Source organism: Lepidochelys olivacea, assembly GCF_965140295.1.
Source record: "Lepidochelys olivacea isolate rLepOli2 genome assembly, chromosome: 4".
Taxonomy (NCBI): Eukaryota; Metazoa; Chordata; order Testudines; family Cheloniidae; genus Lepidochelys; species Lepidochelys olivacea.
The window spans coordinates 127,288,228-127,300,720 of NC_140414.1; positions in this window are offsets into that span (position 1 = coordinate 127,288,228).

Here is a 12,493-nt window from a genome sequence, read left to right on the forward strand (position 1 = left end):
GCGGATGGAGCCTTTCCCCACTATAAGAAAAGACTCCAGTAGCAGGGAAAGGCTCTGGCAGCTCCCCAGAATGATCTTGCTCATTTGGTAACCAGGGCCAAACAAACAATACATGTTTCTAGGACCAAAGAATGTAGGCCATCGTTACAAGATGGGGGACTCTATCCTGGGAAGCAGCGACTCTGAAAAAGATTTCAGGGTTGTGAGCTCCCACTGTGATCATAGAATATCAGAGCTGGAAGGGACCTCTGGAGGTCATCTAGTCCAAACCTTGCCCAGAGCAGGACCAATCCCCAACTAATGATGCTCTAGCCAAAAAAGCTAATGCGATCCTGGGATGTATAAACAGGGGAATCTTGAGTGGCAGTAGGGAGGTTATTTTACCTCTATATTTGGCACTGGTGCCACCATTTCTGAAAAACTCTGTTCAGTTCTGGTGCCCACAGTCCAAGAAAGATGGTGATAAATTGGAGAGAGTTCAGAGAAGAGCCATGGGAATGATTTAAAGGATTAGAAAACCTGCCTTTTAGTGATAGACTCAAAGAGTTCAGTCTATTTAGCTTAACAAGGAAAAGGTTAAAGGGTGACTTGATTACAGTCTATAAGTATCTACATGGGGAACAAATATTTAATAATCGTTAATAATAATGGGCTCTTCTGTTTAGCAGAGAAAGGTGTAACATAATCTAATGGCTGGAAGCTGAAGCTAAACAAAGTCAGACCAGAAATAAGGCAATAATTCTTTAACAGTGAGAGTAATTAACCACTGGAACAATTTATCAAGGGTCATGGTGGATTCTTCATCATTGACAAATTTTGAATAGAGATTGGATGATTTTTCTAAAAGATCTGCTGTAGGAATTATTTTGGGGAAGTTCTATGGTCCGTATTATATAGGAGGTCAGATTAGATTATCACAATGTTCCCTTTTGGCCTTGGAATCTATGAAAGACAGGTAGAGGAGTCAGTAGATAAGAACATAAGAACAGGCATACTAGGTCAGACCAAAGGGAGCTGCAGGGGGAGGGGGGAGGCGTGCTTGCAGATGGTCAGCATCAGCAAAATGTCTCACGGCCACACTCAGATTACCCTGATGAGCCGCATGCGGCCCGCAGGTTGCCCACCATTGGGATAGGGACACCATCCCTGCCCATTTTGGCTAATAGCCATTGATGAACCTATCCTCCATAAATGTATCTAGTTCTTTTTTTTAACCCTGTCGTAGTCTTGGCCTTCACAACATCCTCTGGCAAAGGGTTCCACAGGTTGACTGTGTGTTGTGTGAAGAAATACTTCCTTTTGTTTGTTTTAAACCTGCTGCCTATTAATTTCATTTGGTGACACCTAGTTCTTGTGTTATGAGAAGGAGTAAACAACACTTCCTTCTTTACTTTCTCCACACCAGTCAGGGTTTTACAGATCTCTATCAATCATATCATATGTAAGGCTTATGAGTCCAGTAAGTTAACTGACTTCTACAATAATCTTACTTTATATAGCACTTTTTGCCTTAGAGGCTCCCTTTCTGTTGCTGTGTATCTGCACACACATATTGAGGATGGTGAAGGACCACCTTCAGGATTTTGTGAATTCCCCAATATTTTTGGGAGTTCTCAGTTGCTAACACAAAACTTTTCCCTAGAATTTATACCTGTTCCCTCACCTTTCCAGGCTGATTCAAGTTAAACAAACAAAGACAAACACAAAGTCTGTGCCCCTCATAAACATCAATACGATTTTGTATTGCTTGCTTATGGTTTGATTAGAATTAAATAGAACTCCCATGAAGCTAGCAGGTACAAGCAGCACTAGGATGTCGTACTGGGCATGTTCACATACAGCAGGATTTGGACAGAAAAACCTAGTCACTCTTCCCATCTCCACTATTACAACCAAGTTTTTACACCACTTTCCAACAACGGACAAACAAACTTCTCTCCCTCAGACACGCACAATTCTTAACACTCATGCTGCTGGTACAGTGCCAGAGTTGCCGTGCTGCCATCCTCATTAAGAATCTGGCCCAGCTCCTACTGGGATCAATGGGAGTCTTTTTATTGTGACTTCCGTGGGAGCTGCATCAAGCCCTAATATTCCACTCATAGTAAATCATAGAATCATAGAATATCAGGGTTGGAAGGGACCCCAGAAGGTCATCTAGTCCAACCCCCTGCTCGAAGCAGGACCAATTCCCAGTTAAATCATCCCAGCCAGGGCTTTGTCAAGCCTGACCTTAAAAACCTCTAAGGAAGGAGATTCTACCACCTCCCTAGGCAACGCATTCCAGTGTTTCACCACCCTCTTAGTGAAAAAGTTTTTCCTAATATCCAATGTAAACCTCCCCCACTGCAACTTGAGACCATTACTCCTCGTTCTGTCATTTGCTACCATTGAGAACAGTCTAGAGCCATCCTCTTTGGAACCCCCTTCCAGGTAGTTGAAAGCAGCTATCAAATCCCCCCTCATTCTTCTCTTCTGCAGGCTAAACAATCCCAGCTCCCTCAGCCTCTCCTCATAACTCATGTGTTCCAGTCCCCTAATCATTTTTGTTGCCCTTCGCTGGACTCTCTCCAATTTATCCACATCCTTCTTGTAGTGTGGGGCCCAAAACTGGACACAGTACTCCAGATGAGGCCTCACCAATGTCGAATAGAGGGGAACGATCACGTCCCTCGATCTGCTCGCTATGCCCCTACTTATACATCCCAAAATGCCATTGGCCTTCTTGGCAACAAGGGCACACTGCTGACTCATATCCAGTTTCTCATCCACTGTCACCCCTAGGTCCTTTTCCGCAGAACTGCTGCCTAGTCATTCGGTCCCTAGTCTGTAGCTGTGCATTGGGTTCTTCCGTCCTAAGTGCAGGACCCTGCACTTATCCTTATTGAACCTCATCAGATTTCTTTTGGCCCAATCCTCCAATTTGTCTAGGTCCTTCTGTATCCTATCCCTCCCCTCCAGCGTATCTACCACTCCTCCCAGTTTAGTATCATCCGCAAATTTGCTGAGAGTGCAATCCACACCATCCTCCAGATCATTTATGAAGATATTGAAATGTTGGGATGCATCTGGTACATTCTGCAGCACAGCAGTTGTGTTCTACTTGGATGTATTGTGACAAAGCTCAGTCCTTGTCTCCATGGGTCCCATGTTTCCTGGCAGATTTCACTAGTCTCAGAGGCTCACTGTGACCCTCCACGTAAACCCTTCTCTCTCTAGAGACAAGGGTCACAGTCTAGTGAGCCATTTTCATCATAAGCCAGCGAGAGAGGTGAGGAGAAGCTATCCTCCCTTGCACAGACTCTGTTGTCTCCCAGTATCAGTGATTAACCAGGGAGGGGACAAATGGGCGGGGGGGGGGGGTAGCCCAGGCCACCCTCTACTCCAGGCTCCAGCCCAGGGACTCTAATAGTATCAGCTATGGTAGCTGAACTTTTAGAAACAGGACACATACAATTCCCTAGGCTACTTCCCCACAGCAGCCCCCACTTCCTCAGGCTCCACTTCACCCTTACCTCAGGGCCTCCTTCCTTGTGCCTGATATGGTGTGTACTGCTCAGTCTCTCCAATCACACAACCACCACACCCACCTGACCAACTGGGAGGCTTTTAACTAGTTTCAGCCAGTCCCTGATAGGCTTCAGGTGTCCCAATCAACCTAGCCTTCTCCCTGCCTTCTGGAAAGTTCTTAATTGGCCCCAGGTGTCTTAATTGACCTGGAGCAGTTGCCATTTAACTTATCCTGGTACCAGGGATTTGTTTAGCCTGGAGCTAATATATCTATCTCCCAATACTTTTCTATAGCTATCTGGCCTTGCCCTGTCACAGTATGTACCTAAGAGTGTTCAATAACACTCAAGGGATTTGTGTAAGGTAAGGATATATGAGTTTGGCAACAATGTTCCTTGCAATTGTAACAAACTGGCTAATGTACTGTGTTCCACTATAATGGCTGATCCATATAGAGGATAAAAGCCTACCTCTACTACCAGCTAACAGAGTTAGCCCTTTAGTTGAAGTCACAGAGGCTGGTGATTTTGGTGCTGAACATCCTCAGTTCTATACCAATGAGGGTGGGTTGTTATACGGTATTGGATAGTGTGCTGAAATGCATACTTAAAGTGGGTAGATAATAGAAATGGACCAAGATAAATTAATCTTCTCTTCCCATTGCACATGCTTCCCTGCTGCCTGGTCCTCTTCTTCCCCAAACATGCTTCCCTTGCACATAGTTCCCTTCTCATTTGCTCCCCTAGAAATGCTGCCTAGCCCAGCCACATAGTCTTCTTTACAGCTGGTCAGAAAATGCTATCCATTTTCTGTGAAAACTTTCAAATGAATAGAAAAAATTCTTTGGCTTGAAATATTTTATGGAAATAGTTTTGGTTTGTTTTTCAACAAAACCAAACCTGCAAAATGTTCGGTTTTCATTTGCTCCCCCCCTTATTTCCCTTTTTCTACTGAACCAAGGCAAAGGGTAAGAAAGGAGAAAACCAACAAACTTTAAACTGATAACTCAGAAGAAACATTCTTTTTAAAAAATGGAAAATTTTGAGCAGAATAAAGATTTTCTGTTAATGTTTTGGTAGAAAAGTCATTTTTTGTCAAAATATGCATTGATGAAAACATTTTGACCAGCTCTAGTTCTCTTTTTAACTTCTCCCATGGATATGCCTGGCTGAACTCACTCCCCATCTCCCCTAAATATTCATCTTACATTGGTGGTTGCGAGTTCCAATCCCACGATGGCTCTGATTCCTGATGGCAACTCCATTTTCCTCTCTTCTTCCTCTTATGCACCAGTAATCCTTAGTAGAGACAGCTAAGCTGTTTTTCTTCATATCCAGCTATTTTCACAAGAACTCATTCTCTCCTTTGAAACAAAGTGTTTACACCTGTCTAGAAATACATTGATAGCCAGCTTCATGTGACCTACAAGCTATCAATGGACCACCAACCGGTGCTCTACTGGCCTCAACAGTCCATAGGCCACAGTCTTGGCACTGCTGCTATATATGCTCCAATTTTTAACTTCAATAAAGCAATACAAAATCAAACAAGTCTCACCAGGCCAACAAGATTTAACTCATTCCTTGTCACTGATTAGACTCGTGAGGAACAGTGAGTCTAAATACACTGAGTAATCTGATATTTGTTTTTTTGTTTTTTGCTGTAGAAAGGAAACGTAACAAAGAATCTGCAACAACTGTTTCATCAGGTCACTGCAAAATTCATAGTGCCCCTGTGCAGCAATCAACACTGCAATGGAAACCACGAGGCAATGTTCGGTTCAAGATCCCCATCATGATATCATACTCAGTGTAATTTGTTTTGTGAGGGTGAGGAGACTTGAAAATCCATTCAGATGAAGTAAGAAGAGGTGAAGTAGACAGAAAAAGCATGAGCTGTGCATCAAAGCATCCCTTTTAAGCACCTTTACTTCCTTGAGTATAAAGAGAGGAAGAGAAGAGAAAGGGGGAGCATGAATTGAGTCCCAAAAGAGCCCTTTTAAGTGCTTTTTGTCTTGAGCATTAGAGGGCTGAGAGAGGAGTCGAACATGGGTTCAGTGCCAATAGTTTATTTTAAGTGCTTTTTTCCCCTCGAGAGTCAGTCTGAAAAAGGAAGATGAGAGGGAAGGGAAAGTGTCCATTGAGCCCCAACAGAGCACTTTTAAGTGCTCCTTTTCCTGACTCTTTCCTCTTTCCTTGTGTGATACTAACTAGGGGAAGAGACACTTCAGAGCACTGAAAATCACATTAAATAGCACATTGAAGGGTATGAGGACTTTTTCTTGGGTTTTGTTTACTTGTCACCAGTCTAGAGAAGTGAAGCGTTTGTGAGAGCATGAAGTTGCACAGCCACAGAAAGACAGCACCAAATGCAGTTCCACCACCACGATGCTATCGGTTTCTCCTACTGACATGGAGAGTTACGGGACCGATTCTGATATCCTTGCTCACTCCGAGTTGTACCTTACCTCACAAGCAGTCCCCATTGATTTCAGTGATCATAGAATATCAGAGTTGGAAGGGACCTCTGGAGGTCATCTAGTCCAACCCCCTGCCCAGAGTAGGACCAATCCCCAACTAAATCATGACTGCTTGTGGAGTAAAGTACTACTCAACATGGGTAAAGTAGCATAATTAGCATCCTTAGGCAGGATCCCAACATTCTTAGAAGCCAAGCCCCAACCTTGGAGAGGATCCAGATTCAACAGTCAAACAGAGGTAGATGCTGTAGCTGTCTCCCTGGTAAGGTGCCTTGATCTGCTTGGTTGAGCGGTGTAATTTGGAAGGCGGTTGTGGGAATGGAAGGAAACATCTCTCTGTGGAACGATGCGGTGGGAAGAAAAGCCTCTGAAGGGATCCCCTTCCATTGTGAAGGCTTCAGGCCCCACTTAGGCTTGATTTACCCCATCTATAACAGAAATTTGTATAAGTAGTGCTGTTTCTATAAATCATTATAAACCATTGACAGGATAGAAAGATGCCTTTGATGACTGTAATAATAAAAGAACAGGAGTACTTGTGGCACCTTAGAGTAATAAAAGCTCTCTGTGGTGTATGTAATGAACAGTACAGTTCCTTGGGCTGGTACGATACAGTTGAAATTTTGCACAGATAAGAGTTCAGATGCCAATTCAAAAAAAAAAAAAAAAAGTAGGAAAGAAATAACCTGTTCCTGGTGAGTGGGTAAATGGGATGAAATCCTGTCCTCACTGCAGTCAGTGGCAAAATTCCCATTGTCTTTTATACAGTTACAATTATACCTGTGGTGTTTTATGCAAAAGATCTACCTCTCCTACTATGAAAATATTGCAATTGGAGCCAAGAAAAATACTGTACATTTCTTATTCTGAAAAATACAGCACCAACCACAAAGAAAGTTAATAAAATCACTTCCAAACCAGCATTCAGCGCCAAGATTCATGTATAGCGGAAAGTTTGAAGAATAGGAAGTATGTATGAAATCCCTGTACTCTTTGGGCCAAAATTTGCCCTCAATTATCCCTAGGCAACAGTCAGACATGCGTGTAAATGAGGCCAGAATTTAGTACTTGCTCACCTACTTTTTACTTGAAGAAACAAACATATTTAGTCACCAGCAGCAGATCTGTTACTTGTCTTCCAGTCCGGCTCCTTAATTAACACAGGAAGAGAAGGTGGATTCCATCAGTGGTGCTGGAACTAGGGGTCCTGGGGGTGCTGCCACACCCCCTGGTTTGAAGTAGTAAGAACAAACACCAAATCCATGGTTTCCATCATCAGCACCCCCACTATAAAAATTGTTCTAGCACCCCTGGATTCCAGGCCTGAAACCAGAGCAATCACATCATTTTACTGCCACAGGAATTGGTTTTGATCTCCAAACTGATGTATAATTTGGGTCATGTGGAGATTAAGGAATTTGATTTCCAAACTTTCATATAGTTTGTTAATATAACTGACAGCCATAGATCACGTCACTAAATGAGATGAGGCGCTCCTACCCATCAGTACCTTTTTGGCTTTGTGACTAATATTTGGGTAAGGATTCTTTTTTTCCTCACCTAATCATTTCTCAAGGAAACAATTTGGTTTGGATACTCCCTTTTGGCTGACCTTAATGTTTGGTATTTTCAAGTATTCCCTTTAGTGCTACTCATTGGAAGGCTGGGAACTTTCTTTTTTCTTTTCCCAATGAACCCAAACCACAGTTTTGGTTGTTAGAATCACAGAATCATAATATATCAGGGTTGGAAGGGCTCTCAGGAGATCATCTAGTCCAACCCCCTGCTCAAAGCAGGAACAATCCCCAACTAAATCATCCCAGCCAGGGCTTTGTCAAGCCTGACCTTAAAAACCTTTAAGGAGGAAGATTCCACCACCTCCCTAGGTAACCCACTCCAGTGCTTCACCACGCTCCTAGTGAAAAAGTTTTTCCTAATATCCAACCTAAACCTCCCCCACTGCAACTTGAGACCATTATTCCTCATTCTGTCATCTGCTACCACTGAGAACAGCCTAGATCTATCCTCTTTGGAACCCCCTTTCAGGTAGTTGAGAGCAGCTATCAAATCCCCCCTCATTCTTCTCTTCTGCTGACTAAATAATCCCAGTTCCCTCAGCCTCTCTTCATAAATCATGTACTCTAGCCCCTTAATAATTTTTGTTGCCCTCTGCTGGACTCTTTCCAATTTTTCCACATCCTTCTTGTAGTATGGGGCCCAAAACTGGACACAGTACTCCAGATGAGGCCTCACCAATGCCAAATAGAGGGGAATGATCACGTCCCTCGATCTACTGGCAATGCCCCTACTTATACAGCCCAAAATGCCATTGGCCTTCTTGGCAACAATGGCACACTGTTGACTCATATCCAGCTTCTCGTCCACTGTAACCCCTAGGTCCTTTTCTGCAGATATGCTGCCTAGTCACTCGGTCCCTAGTCTGCAGCAGTGCATCAGATTCTTCTGTCCTAAGTGCAGGACTCTGCACTTGTCCTTGTTGAACCTCATCAGATTTCTTTTGGCCCAATCTTTTAATTTATCTAGGTTCCTCTGTATCCTATCCCTACCCTCCAGCATATAGAATCATAGAATATCAGGGTTGGAAGGGACCCCTGAAGGTCATCTAGTCCAACCCCCTGCTCGAAGTAGGACCAATTCCCAGTTAAATCATCCCAGCCAGGGCTTTGTCAAGCCTGACCTTAAAAACCTCTAAGGAAGGAGATTACACCACCTCCCTAGGCAACGCATTCCAGTGTTTCACCACCCTCTTAGTGAAAAAGTTTTTCCTAATATCCAATCTAAACCTCCCCCACTGCAACTTGAGACCATTACTCCTCGTTCTGTCATCTGCTACCATTGAGAACAGTCTAGAGCCATCCTCTTTGGAACCCCCTTTCAGGTAGTTGAAAGCAGCTATCAAATCCCCCCTCATTCTTCTCTTCTGCAGGCTAAACAATCCCAGCTCCCTCAGCCTCTCCTCATAAGTCATGTGTTCTAGACCCCTAATCATTTTTGTTGCCCTTCGTTGGACTCTCTCCAATTTATCCACATATATCTACCACTCCTCCCAGTTTAGTGTCATCTGCAGACTTGCTGAGGGTACAATCCAGGCCATCCTCCAGATCATTAATGAAGATATTGAACAAAACCGGCCCCAGGACCGACCCTTGGGGCACTCCGCTTGATACTGGCTGCCAACTAGACATGTTGCAGGGTTGTTAGTTTTTTTTACCTTGTGCAATTAAGATTAAACCTAAAATAGGACATATGCCTAGTAAATCACTTCAGTTCTGCTTCCAAATTTTGTACCCATCTTTGCTTGGATTATTCTTGTAGGAGGCCATTCCATGCTTATACAGCGAGGCCCTGCCAGATGGATCATCAGGCTGAGATTTTCAAACTTGCCTAAAGGATTGTATGACCACTTCCTATTAAAATTAATGTGAATTTAGTGTGTGTAATTTTATTGTTCACTAAAGTGTCAGCCTGATAGAACTGGAAACTGAAATCATCTCTTTATCCACAGAACTTGGGATAGCATAAGTAGTGACTTTACATACTTGCCTAGGCAGCTCTGCTAATTCAGTTCAAACCTGACTTGGAGACAGAGCTGGTCAGAAAAACCATTTTCTGTCAGAGAATGCAGCTTGGCCAAAGTCAAACCATTTCACAAATTCAGATTGAATCATGTTTAAGATTTTCAAAGGATCCTAAGGGACCCAAATCTCATTGAAATTCAGTGGGTGTGAACTACCTAATTCCCTTACATTCTTGTGAAAATCCTAGTCTATCTGAACTGGTAGTTCTGGAGAGGATGAACAGAAGACAACAAACTCAAATAAATCAGACAAAATGTGAAGCCCCATCGTCAACTGGTGCAAACTGGCATTGCTCCAGTAAAGTAAAAGGAACTATGCCAATCTACACCAGTTGAGGATGTGGCCCATAGTCTCTATTCATAGTCATATATAAGAAATTCTACACTATTGTTTGATTAAAGTTTTTGCCTTCTCCTGTGCTGAGAAAAATTCCTTCCGTTTCTCCTATACATCCAGATATCTTGTGGGACTTCTCTCCTTTCTTTCTTCCTGTGTGGGGTAATTAATAGAGAATTATCTCCATTTTGTGGTTTTTTGAACTACTGTATAGAATTAACAGAGAATTATATCCCTGCTATAGAATGTTTTAGAATGTTTTGTCTAATTCTGATCTCACATACAGTGGTTTTAAACTAATGTATCTCCACTGACTTCAGTGGAGTTGATCCTGATTTACACTGGTGTAAGTATGAGGAGAATCAGACTCTAAGGTTCAATTTTATTCTCATTCCACTGAGTGTACTGTAAAATGGTCCAGATTCTGTTCCACTTCAGTAAAATCAAGGACAGAAGAGCAGCCAGGATAAAGCCTTTGCTACACTAGGGCCATCCCAAACCAACAGCTCCTATCCAAAGGTGAAGGAGGTGGGGATTTAATGGTGACTCAGGGTTGAGGTCTGTGACAAGGAGCAATGACTTGAACGCTAGGGCAAGAGTATGCTATTTGTACAGGGCTCCATGTAGGGGCCTATGTGGAACTGCACTCCCTTGGGGGAGCATGAGAAGATCACAGTCCCTTGCACGGCTGCACAGTGGGGTGCCCATTCAGCACCATCCTTTCAGAGGGGTCGGGCTGCTCCTCACCGTGTGCTGGCCCTGCACCATGGGTCACAGTGGAAAGAAAGGCAGGGCCATGGCTCATCCCTCTTCAGGTGAATTGCTCCCTGAAGAGAGCAAGAAACTGTTCCAGTACTTGGGGATTAGTGAAGTGCAGGGGGATTCTGGCCACACTTTGTTTCCCCCACTTGCACCCTGACAAACACCTTTCCACCAGGGGCTGTGAAGTGGGAGGTGCAGAGTCATTATGTTTGTGGTACACCACCTGGGGATCCCCCTTATGTAGCTGAAGGAAATGGAAAGGCGAGTAGCTAGTCCCAAGGGCTCCATCGTCATCCCACTGAAATCAATGGCAATTTGACTAGAAGGGGAACAGAATCGGTCTCTTCAAGCAGGACTTTGTCTTGTACTTCTATCTCTGGCATTAGTGAGCTTAAGCCATCACCCAGCCCATCAGAAAAGAGTCCTTTTTTATTTCCTTTTAGACAAACCACACAGAAAAATCATGCATAGGCTGTAAGATGGAGTGAAAATACTTATGCCTAAACCAATGCGTTGCTCTTGTTTGATGTGTGTCATTAAAGCATCATGCCCTGTGCTAATTTCTCCACTTGTGAATAGACGTATTTGGATTGACATTTGAAAGTGGGCTGTAGATTCCACTTAAAACATGTTTTTCATGCTGAGTAATGAGGGCAAAACACAAACCAATTCTGGCAGTTAAACTACTCACTTAAACCTTTCATAGTGTTGTCAAACACTATAATCCTCCAAAACTCTGAGTTTAAATAGCCTTGATATTTTATTTAATGAAATTTAAAGCCTATAATTACCATAATCAAGACACTCCTTTTAGATCACGTTAGTGCATTGCTCCAAGTGAAAGCTGCAGGCAACCTTCACTGAAAATGGCTTTCCTGAACATGAATGATACATACATCTCATTTTAAATTCCTTATATATCATTGCTTGAGAGTTGTTGTTGTTTTTTTAAACACCAAGAAACTTCAGTGTGGAAAGTATGGCACAGATTCTGAGAACATATTTCGATAGCAAAAGGACTTCTTAAAAATGCTTTATATTTCCACGCATAACCTTTTATAATGATGATGCAGTTCCAAAACAGAAGTCTCTACACTTTTTTTGAGAAAACAGGGAATATGGAAAGAAACTTAAGTAACCAGCTCAGTGGGTTTTAAAATGTGATTAGAAGATGGAAAAACATTTAACGCAGACATTTTTGGCTTCTGAGAAAAAATACTGGACTCATGTTAATTATTTACAGAAAAAAATTACAAAATAGTTTTAAAGTAACTATTTTTCATATGAAAGAGTTGCTCTTCTGATGAAGTAAAAGTTTTCCTCCCATACAAGGGTCTGGTATGGCTTAGTAAGTAAATGTTTTTAAAGGACTTTGAGACCCTTACATGAAAGATGCATACAAGTACAAAATATTACCATTAAAGGAACATTATTAACTTGAAGTCTAATTGGTTTCCTGAGGTAGAAGTAACTTTGAATACTCTACCTTATCCTGAGTACTCCTGCCCAAACTACTGCAAACATCCATACCTAATAATGCTGGGAGGGGTAGCATGGGGAAGGTGTGCAGAAGAGAAGAAAAGGTGTAGTCTATTGCATGTCCTGTTTGAGTGCAGAGGACTGGACTAGGTGACCTTTTGAGGTCCCTTCCAGTTCTATGATTCCATGATTTGGAGGGGTCAGTCAGGTAAAAGAGATGCTGGAAGTGCTGATGTCCTTAAATGTTGAGGTCTGTGGTGTATGACAGTTGTAGAAATGGTACCATGGGTGCCTATGGGTGAAGAAATACAGGGCTGCATACATGGCT